The sequence below is a fragment of the Carcharodon carcharias genome, chromosome 19, assembly GCF_017639515.1.
Source record: "Carcharodon carcharias isolate sCarCar2 chromosome 19, sCarCar2.pri, whole genome shotgun sequence".
NCBI classification, from domain to species: domain Eukaryota; kingdom Metazoa; phylum Chordata; class Chondrichthyes; order Lamniformes; family Lamnidae; genus Carcharodon; species Carcharodon carcharias.
Window position 1 is genome coordinate 37,000,050 of NC_054485.1, and position 13,722 is coordinate 37,013,771.

Below are 13,722 nucleotides of genomic sequence, written 5' to 3' on the forward strand. Positions count from 1 at the left end.
AAACCCCCTGTTGATTACCACATACCACCCTCCCTCAGCTGATGGAGCAGTGCTCCTCTATTTTGAACACCACTTGGAGGAAGCACCAAGGGTGGAAAGAGCACAGAATGTCCTCTAGGTGGGGGACTTCAATGTCCATCACCAAGAGTGGCTCAATAGCTGCACTACTGACTGAGCCCTAAATGATATAACTGCTAGAGTCTGCAGCAGGTAGTGAAGGAACCAACAAGAGGGAGAAACATACTTGACCTCATCCTCACCAACCTGCTTGCCACAGATGCATCTGTCCATGACATTATCAGTAGGAGTGACACTGCACAGTCATTGTGGAGACAAAGTCCCACCTTCACGTTGAGGATACCTTCCATTGTGTTATGTTGCACTCCAGTGCTAAGTGAGATAGATTTCAAACAGATCTAGCAACTCAAGACTGGGAATCCATGTGGCACTGTGGACCATTAGCAGCAAGAATTATAATCGAACACAATCTGTAACCTCATGGCTTAGCATATCCTCCACTCTACCATTAACATCAAGCCAGGGGATCAACCCTGGTTCAATGATGAGTGCAGAATGGCATGCCAGGAGCAGCACCAGGCATACCTAAAAATGAGGTGCCAATGAGATGAAGCTATAACGCAGAACTACTTGCGTACCAAACAGCAAGTGACAGGCAGAGCTAAGCAATTCCACAACCAACGGATCAGATCTAAGTTCTCCAGTCCTGCCACATTCAGTTGTGAATGATGGTGGATAATTAAACAACTCACTGGAGGAGGAGGCTCCACAAATATCCCCATCCTCAATGATGGAAGAACCTAGCACATCACTGCAAAAGATGAGGCTGAGGCATTCACAACAATCCTCAGCCAGAAGTGCCGAGTGGACGATCCATCTCGGCCTCCTCCAGAGGTCACCAGCATTACAGATGGCAGTCTTCAGCCAATTCAATTCACTCCACGGCTGAAGGCTTTGGATACTGCAAAGGCTATGGGTCCTAATAATATTCCGACGATAGTGCTGAAGACTTGTGCTCCAGAGCTTGCTGCATCCCTAGCCAAGCTGTTCCAATACAGCTACAACACTGGCATCTACCTGGCTATATGGAAAATTGCCCACATATACCCTGTACACAAAAAGCAGGACAAATCCATCCCGGCCAATTTCCACACCATTAGTTTACTCTCGATCATCAGTAAAGTAATGGAAGAGGCCATCAACAGTGCTATCAAGCGGCACTTGCCCAGTAATAATCTGTTCACTGGCCCAGGCAGAACCCAAACTGGGAGTCATTCAGCTCCTGACATCATTACAGCCTTGGTTCAAACATAGACGAAAGAGCTGAACTCCTGAGGTGAGGTGAGAGCTACTGCCCTTGACATCCAGGCCACATTTGACCGAGCGTGGCATCAAGGAGCTCTAGCAAAACTGGAGTAAAAACAGGGGGAAAGCTCTCCACTGGTTGAAGTCATGCTTAGCACAAAGGAAGATGGCTGTGATTGTTGGAGGTCAGTCATCTCCACTCCAGGACATCACTGCAGGAGTTCCTCAGGGTAGTGTCCTAGGCATAACCAACTTCAGCTACTTCATCAATGACCCTCCTTCCATCATAAGGTCAAAAGCAGGGATGTTCGCTGATGATTGCACAATGTTCAGCACCATTCACAACTCCTCAGTCCCTGTCCAAATGCAGCAATACCTGGACAATATCCAGACTTGGGCTGACAAGCGGCAAGTAACATTCACACCACACAAGTGTCAGGCAATGGCCATCTCCAATGGGAGAACCTAACCATCACTCCTTGATGTTCAATGGCATTACCATCATGGAATACCCCACTATCAACATCCTGGGGGTTACCATTGACCAGAAACTGAACTGGACTAGCTATATAAACACTATGGCTACAAGAGCAGGTCAGAAGCTAGGAATCCTTCAATGAGTAACTCACCTCCTGTCTCCCCAAAGCCTGCCCACCATCTACAAGACACAAGTAAGGTGTGTGATAGAATACTCCCACTTGCCTAGATGAATGCAGCTCCCACAAAGCTCAGAAAGCTTGACACCATCCAGGACAGAACAGCCCGCTTGATTGGCACCACATCCACACCCTCTACCACCAACTCACAGTAGCAGCAGTGTGTACAATCTACAAGATGCACTGCAGGAATTCACCAAGTGTCCTTAGACTGCACCTTTCAAACCCATGACCACAACCATCTAGAAGGACAAGGGTAGCAGATAGATGTCAACACCACCACCTGGAAGTTCCACTCCAAGTCACTCACCATCCTTATTTGGTAATGTATCCCTGTTCCTTCACTGTCACTGGGTCAAAATCCTAGAGCTCCCTTCCTAACAGCACCATGGGTATACCTACATCACATCAACTTAAGCAGTTCAAGGAGGCAGCTCACCACCATCTTCTCAAGGGGAACCAGGGATGGGCAATAAATCCTGGCCCAGCCAGCGAAGCCCACATCCCCTGAATGAATAAAACAAAAAATTAGGAATTTCCAAGTGAAATTGTTGCAATCTCGTACATAGTCAGTTGAAGTCCATGATGTATCCTACAATGGAAGAATCATCCATTTTTCGAAATTTATCAAAGTCCAACCAAGCCTCATAGGCATTCAATAAGTCATCTTTCATATAAGTTTTATCCGTGAATTCTAAGAGAATGCCCAAATCTTCTTCATTGCCCAGTTCCTGGGTGTCTGGTTCTGAGAACACTTAGCAGCGGATCTTGGTCTTGGCAGGAAGCCAAAGCAATTCCTTGCTTTCTTTTCCGTAGAGATGTAACCTAGGTCCATATGCCAACTGTATTTTTTCATTCATCATAAGGTTCCATTTCACAATACATCATATTCTGCCATCCTATACCTGGTTTTAGTCATCTTTCTTCAAAGAGTCCCCAATCACAGATTTCTCTCAAAATAACTCCAATTCTAACCTTTTGTCTGGAAGTAAATCTTAGTCTCTAATCTTCACTTTGAGGAAACCATCCTCTGCTACCAATGTCAGAGGAAACTCCCAAGCCTGTTTGTGAAGAAGACACTGACTCAGATGCTTTGGTAGAGACTGTTTATTACCCACCACAGAGCTTTCTTCTCCACTCTAACACAATCCCCCCGGTGCTAGCTGACTCTTCTTTATATACACATCTGTGTATAAGTAGCTATTCAATACCCAACACCTGTTGCCCTTATTACCTTAAACTACTGGGTATTTAACGTCCATCAACAGAACCTATTAGATACTAAGAGCTTCCGGGGTTTCTTGCACATACCTGCATAATCGGCTTCTGGTGAATGCAGACTGGTTGCACATTGAGAGAATGGAAGCCTCTCCTGATGATGAATTGTAGTAGCTGCTGCCAGGGAGCTCTTAAAGCCACATGATCGCAGTCGATGTGAGAACCGAGATTGTAGTAAAACTCACTGTTTTGGCAGCCTGGCTGGTGTCATCTAGAAATAACTGCACGTAATTGTGAGCCTTGCTAAAGAAGGTGCCAGTGACCTCCTGTATGCATTTATGAATAAATGCTTGAGAAATTCCACAAGGGTCCTCGGTGGAGTCCAGGAATGAGCCACCCACGAGGAAATTCAGAGTGACGGTCACTTTGAGAGCCATGGGCAATGGATGGCCTCCCAGTCCCTGCGCATTCAATTCCTCTGGGAGAATGTGGCAAATGTGAGCCGCCATATTGATAGATATGTGAAGACACCAATGACACTGTCTCTCACTCATCTGAAGGAATGAGAAGCGCCTCCTGTACACCTTTGGTCTTGCCAGATGCCCCACTCAATGGCTCTGTCAGCCTCAACTTCTTGGTGTTGAAGGGGCCCCACATTCCCTTGTTCATTTAGGTGGGGCTCTTCCCTTTGACCAGCCTGGTGGCGCCAGGCCCTTCCCCTCCTTCTTAGTTGCCTGATTGCCAAGGTGAACACAACATTGGTTGCTCCATCCCTCATGCTCATCTCTGCAGGAACATTGAACAGAAACATGATTGAGCATAAGCCTCCAAAGATTATCTTCCTCTTGCTTACTAGGGAGTGACTGTAGAGCTAATGGTTTACTTTCATCCCAACCATGACATCCCCACTTAGTCCCTTGGCAGTGCTATTACACTTCAGGATCATCTGAAGTGCACCCACTACCTCAACCTCAGCCCCCTTACCCCTGCAAATGCCACTCAAATGACACTGTTTTGACACTGGTTCTTGGATCTGAAAGAGTTCTGCCAGGTGCTAAAAGCCTCAGGCAGGGCACCCTCAGACTGTACCCTTTGTTTTACACAACAGCCCCAACTTGCAGTGATGGAATGAGTTTGTTGAGGTGGTTGTGGGGGGAGGGGGGAAGGATCCCAAATCTGAACCCACCAGTTGCAAGGTTTAAAAGTCTTATGGAAACCAGACACCTGCATTTTGGTCCATGGCCCCTATTCAATTGGCTCCTTCTGATTCTCGCGATTTCCCACGAGTGGGACAAAGGGTCTTTGCAAGGCAATTGTACAATGGCCTCAGTCGGAATTATAGTCTCGCTTGAATGTGCAATAAGAGTTAAGGTGCCACATTCCCTAATTTGGCATTTGACTGCTCCTAATATGTCTCAGCTGTGCCTTCCTGTCCATTAGAAAAATCGGGATTTATTAGGTGCCCCTTCAATCGGCATAAGAGTGCAACGGTTGACTCCTGCCACAAGCCCTGAGACCTCTTCCCTGGCAAATTTTTTCAGACTTTCTTTTTCAACTGTGTCATTGATTCAGCTTGGTGCTGAGGCTCTACTACAAGACCAGCTTTGACCCTCCATCTGTGAGGAACATCATGTTCAGGATTCCTTCTCTCCAACCATTGCCCTTCCTCCCCTTCTAATCCTTGATCTCATAGGGATAGTCGTGGATATCCCTCTCCTCCCCACTGACCCTTTGATGTTGATGTCCCATTGCCCCATATAGACCTGCCCCTCCCATCTTGAGGCCTATTGTATTGTAACCTATGGAGACCCCACCAATGAGACCATCAAGTGTCCACCTCTCCATCAACTCTTTTCCATCTACAGACTGTGATTGTGCCACCTGAAGCCCATTATGAAGCCAGAAACCCCCGGGACCGACCTATGTGAAGGACTGACCATGCCCTACGCACACTGTGCTGGGCACAGCTGACACAGGACTGATAGACCCTCCTGTCATGTGTATGTTTGCACCCTTCCCCAGTCTTCGCCACCCCCCGTGAAACCTTTACCCTCCAGCCCCTTCCCTTGCTTCTGTCTTGTCTCACAGTACACCCACCCCACCCCCATGAAGCCTTTGCCCACCAGCCCCTTCCACCTGCCCCCCCCCCCCCCCCCACCCACTTCACCCCGCCATCCTGCTGGTCTGGAATGGAGAGCCTTGGTTCTGAGCACCCCTTGAGCTTCCGCTGATCTTGCCTGCACAGCCTGGTATGGAACCAGAGCAGCCGTGAGGGTTGCACTTAGAAAGGTAGGTGAACACACTTCAAAGTCACAAATGAAGTGTACATTGTACAGCACAGAAACAGGAACCCTGGCTAATTTTCCCATTACCAATTGAGGCCAATTGTGACGACATAACCATTGCCCAAATTGAAATCAGCTGACTCAGTGTAGACCTTCCTGGTCTATGTGGGTGAACTATCCAGGACTTAGTGAAGTATCAAGACAGTTTGCAATTTTTTAAAAAGTGGATTGTGTCAATTTGTTTGAAACACTGCATTATATTTCTCAAAAGGAAGGAGTTCCTGATGGGGGGAGGAATTGATATACATGGGATGAGATGTATATTAGATATTTAAGGGGAAACTGTAGTGAATCAATGTGTTCAGTATCAAAATTCCTTTGGATGAGATTGAGTTCCCATTAACTGCATCAGTAATCCCGGAGGACATTGAGGATCAGATGACACTATTCGAAGAAAGACAGGTGAATTCTACCAGTTTCCTGGCCAACATTTATCCCTAACCAGTGTCATTAAAACAGATCTTCTGGTCATTTGTCACAATGCTGTTTGTGGGAACTTGATGAAGGCAAATTGGCAATCGCATTTCTTACATTACAGCAGTGACTACACGCAAAGGCACAACATGTATTGTAAAGTGCCCCATTGACTATGAAGAGCACTGCAGCATCCCAAGGTTCAGAAAGGTTCTGTTTTCCCTTCTTTTCAATGTTTTACCTTTATCCATATTAAATTTCAGATGCCACTGTTATAGGCATTATTGAACAAATTCTGCAGATCCCTGTATAAATACCTCCACTGTCTCCAGTATAGTTTCACTCCTCTGGATCTATCATTAATGTTAGGATCCTATTGCCAATTTTCAGAGCATGTTACATCCCACTTACCCTCGTGTCTCTAGCCCCCAATATCACACCCCTATCAAAAATCTGCTGCTTGTTACCTTTCAGTCAATGTTTTACATAGCTAGTTTTAATTGATGTTTTTATTTTATTTCTATTGCAAGGCTACTTATTAGAATGCAGAAAATGTAAACTAGTGGTATTAATCCCAGGTGCTATTTCCTACCAGTGAAGACAAATGTGCAGTAACATTAGCAACACCAGTGAATCTGGGCAAATTATGTTTATCCCAACAAATAAAATCAACCAGCACTAGAGAGGTTTGCCTCATTTTAACCTAATAAAAATGGGTGATTGTTATCTCGTGCATGTTTAACAACATTAGATCATAGGTTACAGATTCACAAATAACAGTAATGAATTCAGCACTTGCTGTGTTAAAAAAAATGTGGTAGCTCTTTGTGAAAGCATTAAAATGCAAATTAGGCTGAGATATCTGTTAACAGAAGGGCCCTTAACCTTTGACTTTTATACTTAGTAGCAATGTAAAAACTTGTGCTATTAATGTGCAATAAACAAATTAATAGGTCACATGATGAAATTGTATTTTGTTTTGTTCTTGGCTGACTAGCCAATATTTTAATTGCTGTGTTAGTCACCTTTTTGCCTTCCTGAGAAGTTTCTATTTTATGTGCAATTTCGGTCTATAGGAAGTCACCCAAAAGACTCTGTCAGCTGGAGTTCCTGGCCTGCAAACCAAAATTTGCCATTTTTGATGAAGTTTACAATCATAGAATCATAGATGGTTCCACATCCCAAACACAAAGCCCTTGGCTGTCTGAAACCCACAGGGTGTGAAAAACCACAACACAGGATGTTAACCGGTCTAACACCCCACCTTATTTGGAAGAGGACTTTTGACTTGGCACAGGTACATGGGTAAGGCAGCCATTTTTGTTACCTGCTTTTAAATATATAGCAGTAGAAGCTGTTCTGAGACAGATACCATCAGAAACACAATCTGAGCCAATAAACCAGCTGCAAGACAACTACACAGCTAAGATAATATTCAGCTATATCTTGAAAGTGGGAGAAGGACTCTCCCCCGCAACCTTGTCCAAACTCAAGTTCACCTGTGAGCCAACCTCCTGACAATTCAACCTCAGGAAGCCTAGCAGCTTACAGAGATTCCTCTGCTTTTACAAGACCGCCACTCCAGCCTAAACATTAATTCGTCCAAGAAATTACAGATGCTGCTACGGAAGATACTGAAATAACTCCATATTGTAATCATATTGTTTCTTCCTTCATCTGTATCTAATCTTTGTGTGTGTGATAGTGTGTGAGATATTGCATTTAAACCTCCCAGGAAAGTGTGTGCTAATAAATAATCCTCTTTATTTTTAAATTCATAAAGACTTGCTGCCGGAAATTATTTAAATTGGGACAAATCCCTCTGAGGGTAACAAAATACACTAACCTCACACATTAAAAAAACGTTGATCAGGGGGAACAATAAAATACATAAACTCTGTCCATTACAGTTGTAAGGTGAGCTGGTAAGGCTGGGTAAATTCTAATCAGATAATTACATTCCTAGTACAGGCATCTACAGATCTGTGCTGTGCAAATAAATTAGCACATTCATTTAAACTTTCAATGTGGCCCCAAGTCTGCAGGGACTGAAGCTGGTGGCAGAAGAACTGGAAGTGAGCAAGGAGAGAAACAAGGGAATCATTAAGGATGGCCTTGTCAGTACAGAAACTTTGGAAGTGGTAAAGTATCACATGAATAAAAAATAAAAGATGGTTAGCACTGACTTTGGAAATTGAGCATTGCTGAAAAAAGACATTTTGTTGAAGCTTTGCGTCTTGTACTTATCAGGACAATTGGAAGAATACCAATGCCAGGGGAAGCAACAACTTTATACTATATGAGAAGAGTGTGCTGATTGGTCGGCAAATGTACACTGATTGGCAGAATCATTGCCATAGAGAATGCATCAGTTAATGGTGCGTGACAGTTAACTGACAAGCATTGTTTGAAATTTTAAATAGCCAGCCTGACTCTGATTGGTCAAGGCACTTCACTGAGGAATGAACCAGTGAATGGTTATCAATTATTTTGTTCAGTTGAAACAGGCGCAATGTGTATACATGATCCTTCTGTCTGCAAGGAACAGGATCCTGAGTATTTTTAAAAAAATATTATTCATTGATGGGTTGTGCACATCACTGGCTGGGCCAGCATTTATTGCCAATTCCTAATTGCCCTTGAGAAGGTGGTGATTAGCTGCATTTCTGAACTGTTGTAGCCCATGTGGTATAGGTACATTCACAGTACTGTTAGGGAGGGAGTTCCACAATTTTGACCAAGCAACAGTGAAGGAATGGCGATAAATTTCCAAGTCAAGATGGTGAGTGACTTGAAGGGGAACTACCAGATGGTGGTTCCTATGTATCTGCTGCCCTTGTCCTTCTAGATGGTAGCAGTTGTGGGTTTGGATGGTGCTACCTAAGGAGGCTTGATGAGTTCCTGCAGTGCATCTTGTAGATGGTACACACTACTGCCACTGTGTGTCGATGGCAGAGGGAGTGAATGTTTGTGGATGGGGTGCCAATCAAGTCGGCTGCTTTGCCTTGGATGGTATCAAGCCTGAGTCTTGTTGGAGCTGCACTCATCCAAGCAAGTGGAGAACATTCCATCATGTTCCTGACTTGTGCCTTGTAGATGGTGGGCAGGCTTTGGGGAGTCAGGAGGTGAGTTACTCACTGAAGGATTCCTAGCCTCTGACCTGCTTTTGTAGCCACAGTATTTATATGGCTAGTCCAGTTCAGTTTCTGGTCAATGGTAACCCCCAGGATGTTGATAGTGGGGGATTCAGCAAAGGTAATGCCATTGAATGTCAAGGAGTGATGGTTAGATTCTCTCTTGTTGCAGATGGTCATTGCCTGCTACTTGTGTGGTGTGAATGTTACTTGACATTTGGCAGCCCAAGCCTGGATATTGTCCAGACCTTGCTACATTTGGACATGGGCTGTTTCAGTAACTGAGGAGTCACAAATGGTGCTGAACGTTGTCCCCAGTTCTGACCTTATAATGGAAGGAAAGTCAGTGATGAAGCCGCTGAAGATGGTTGGTCCTAGGATATTACTTCGAGGAACCCTACAGTGATATCCTGGAACTGAGATGATTTACCTCCAACAACCACAACCATCTTCCTTTATGCTGGGTATGACCAAGCAGAGGAGAGTTTCCCCCTGATTCCCATTGACTCTAGTTTTGCTAGGGCTCCTTGGTCAAATACGACCTTGATGTCAAGGGCTGTCACTTCCATCTCACCTCGGGAATTCAGCTCTTTTTTCCATGTTTGAACCAAGGCTGGAATGAGGTCAGAAGCTGAGTGGCCCTCGCAGAACCCAAACTAGGCGTCAATGAGCAGGTTATTCTTAAGCAAGTGCTGCTTGGTAACACTGCTGATGAACCCTTCCATCACTTTACTGATGATGGAGAATAGACTGGTGGTAATTGGGCAGATTGGATTTTTCCTGCTTTTTGTGTACAGCGCATACCTGGGCAATTTTCCATATTGCCCTGTAGATGCCAGTGTTGTAGCTGTACTAGAACAGCTTGGCTAGGGGCATGGCAAGTTTTAAAGCACAGGTCTTCAGTACCATTGCTGGAATATTGTCAGGGCCCATAGCCTTTGCAGTATCCAGTGCCTTCAGCTCTTTATATCACATGGAGGGAATCGAATTTGCTGGAGGAGGCTGAGATGGATCCTCCACTTGGCACTCCTGGCTGAAGATAGGTGCAAATGCTTCAGTCTTACCTTTTGCTCTGCGGTGCTGGGCTCCTCCATCATTGAGGTTGGGGATATTTGTGGAGCCTCCTCCTCCAGTGAGTTGTTTAATTGTCCACCACCATTGATGACTGGATGGGGCAGGACTGCAGAGCTTAGATCTGATCTGTTGGTTCTGGAATTGCTTAGCTCTATCACTTGCTGTTTGGCACACAAGTAGTCCTGTGTTATAGCTTCACCAGATTGACAACTCATTTTTAGGTATGCCTGGTGCTGCTCCTGGTATGTCCTCCTGCATGTTTCATTGAACCAGGGTTGATTCTCTGGCTTGGTTGTAATGGTAGGATGGGGTATATGCTAGGCCATGAGGTTACAGATTATGGTTGAGTACAATTCTGCTGCTGCTGATGGCTCATAGTGCCTCATGGATGCTCATCCTTGAGTTGCTAGACCTGTTCAAAGTCTATCCCATTTAATACAGTGGTAGTGCCACACAACTTGATGGAGGGTATCCTCAAGGTGAAGACAGGATTTCATTTCATCTCCACAAGGACTATGCAGTTGTCATGCCTACCGATACTGTCATGGACAGATGCATCTGTGGCAGGCAGATTGGTGCAGATGAGGTCAAGTATGTTTTTCCCTTTTGTTGGTTTCCTCACCACTTGCTGCAGACCCAGTCTAGCAGCTATGTCATTTAGGACTCGGCCAGCTCGCTCTGTGGTGATGGACTCCTGGTGATGGACATTGAAGTCGCCCACCCAGAGCACATTCTGTGCCCTTGCCACCCTCAGTGCTTCTTCCAAGTGGTGTTGAACATGGAGTACTGATTCATTAGCTATGGGGGTGCGGTATATGGTAATCAGCAGGAGGTTTCCTTGTTCCTGTTTGACTTGGTACCATGAGACTTCATAGGGGCCGGAGTCAATGTTGAGGACTCCCAGGGAAATCCCCTCCTGACAGTATACCACTGTGCTGCCATCTCTGTTGGACATATCCTGCTGGTGGGACAGAACATACCCAGGGATGGTGATGGTGGTGTCTGGGACATGAGCTATAAGGCATGATTCTGTGTGTATGACTATGTCAGGCTGTTGCTTGATTAGTATGCGGGACAGCTCTCCCAATTTTGGCATAAGCCCCCAGATGTTAGTAAGGTGGACTTTGCACTGTTGACAGAGCTGAGTTTCCTGTTGCCATTTCCAGTGCCAAGGTCAATGTCAGGTGACCCATCCAGTTTCATCCTTTTTATTGACTTTTTAGTGGTTGCAGAGTGGCTTGCTAGGCTATTTCAGAGGGCATTTAAAAGTCAATCTCATTGCTGCGGATCTAGAGTCACATGTAGGCCAGACCAGGTAAGGATGGCAGAATTCCTTCCTTCAAGGACAGTAGTGGGCCAGATGGGTTTTTATGGCAATTGACAATGGTTTCATGGTCATCATTAGACTTTATTCGAGATTTTTATTGAATTAAATTCCACCAACTGACGTCAAGGAAAGGCAGTGCTGGTAGAGGCGTAATCTCCTGGCAGATTTCTCAACTAGTACTTTAAGAAAAGGAATACTAGTTGAGACATACTAGTTGATGTACTAGTTGAGAAATCTGCCAGGGGGTCTCCACCATGGTCAACCGCAAACCTACCTTCACTGGTCAATGCACGTTGGGATTCTTAACTACAAGATTGGCCTCATCGGCAACCTCGTAAATCGGGCCCAAGCTATTTGCTCACCATGCAAGCTTGATGCTGAAATAGGGCACATAAGGCATCCTGCAGAATAATGGCTACCCTGATCAGGTCATTTTGCACTGTATATCACGCAAATTCATGAACGGGCCTAAGACTGTCTCTTTTGGCCCTGAAAAGTGTCCAGTCAACCTCAGATTACCCTGGAAGAGCAAGGTATCTCAAAAGTTTGAGCAAAAGGTGAAGCTAGCTGTTTCATGCTGCTACTATGCAGTAGTAACACGAGTGGTATTCACCACTAACAGGATGCCTGCCGTCAAGCCAAAAATATATTCTACCTGTCACACAAATGAGTAATATGGCGTATGAATTTCAGTGCCAGTGTGATTCTAGGTATTTAGGTTGTACGTTCCAAAGACTGGCGGATCGTATCAAACAGCAGGTCCCAGCTGCTGTTCGCAATGGGCAAGGTACAGACCATACCCAATCAGCCTGTGCTTGCAAAACTCAAAACACAGTGTCCAATATTAGATGTGATTCTGCAATTGGACAACATTTGCTGAATAATCCTCAGTGTGCTAAGAATTACGCTGACAACCAATTTAAGATTGTCATTCAGGCTCACAATGTGGTGCATTTTTGTGTATTGGAAGCTACATATATTAATACACAGAGCCCTGTTCTTTGCAGACAGAAAGAACATATACACACATTGTGCCTGTTTCAGCTAAACAAAATAAGTGATAGCCACTCACTGGCTCATTCTTCAGCGCAATGCTTTGCCCAATCAGAGTCAAGCTGCCTGGTTTAATATTTCAAACAATGCTTGGCAGTTAACTGTCAGTCACCATTAACTGGTGCATTCTCCACTGCAATGCCTCTACCAATCAGTGTCCACTTGTCAACCAATCAGCACCCTCTACTCTTATAGCATAACGTTGTTGTTTCACCTGTCATTGGTTTTCTAGCGATTGTCCTGATGGGTGCATGTTTAAACGTTTTGACAAAATGTCATTTTTCTGCAATGCTTAAATTATGTACTACCAAACATCTATTTGTATACCTGAGTTTAGAAATATACAAGATATGTTTAATTAATGGCAGATAATATTCACACTTGCGGTTATCCTTAGCTGATGGAACTCTGGATGTTTTCTAGTCTCTAGAGAGGAGCATTTTAAATATGGATTTACCCCCAGAATAAAGGTGCTTTCTTAAATATGAAGCTCCTAAACAGGTATCATCTCTTAACACTATAGTTATCTTTTAAAGGGAAGCTGTATGCACTTAAAAGGAATAGAGCTTGAATCACAGCTTAAAAACACTTGTAATGCTGCAGAAGGGACAATGAGGCAGCAGTTTGCAATTCGGATGCATCAATGCATTGATCCAACAGCGCAGGCTTTTGGGGAGGAAGTAGTAGGTAATTCTTTTTTTGGAGGGAGAGTCAGTTCTAAAGGATTTCATTTCACATAATTAAAAGACCTTATAAAATGAAATGCTAGTTGGCTAACCGGCTCTCAGCAGAGTAAATGCCTCAGGCAATCTCAAAAGCCTCAGCGTGGAAGTGACACCAGCAACAGGATCAATATCATCTCTGTTATTAATATCAAAAGCACATTACTTTGTTTAGCTTGGCTTCCTTCCAAAATCTTAGGCTCAACCATCACTAGACCATTTACCAGGGACATAATTTACTTTTGTGTGTTTTTAGGGTATTGTTTTGTCAGGACCAATCATTGCAGAGTTATAAATGATCTCTGGTTTTGCTCTTGGTTAGTCGCATATGCAGTGAAATTAATTTTAAAAACTTTCATGTCAATTACTTATTGTCCTTGACTTATGTATGGGACAAAAGAGTGGCGACTCCAGACATGAGTGATATCCCATAGCTGAGAGAGCGACAAATAGAAA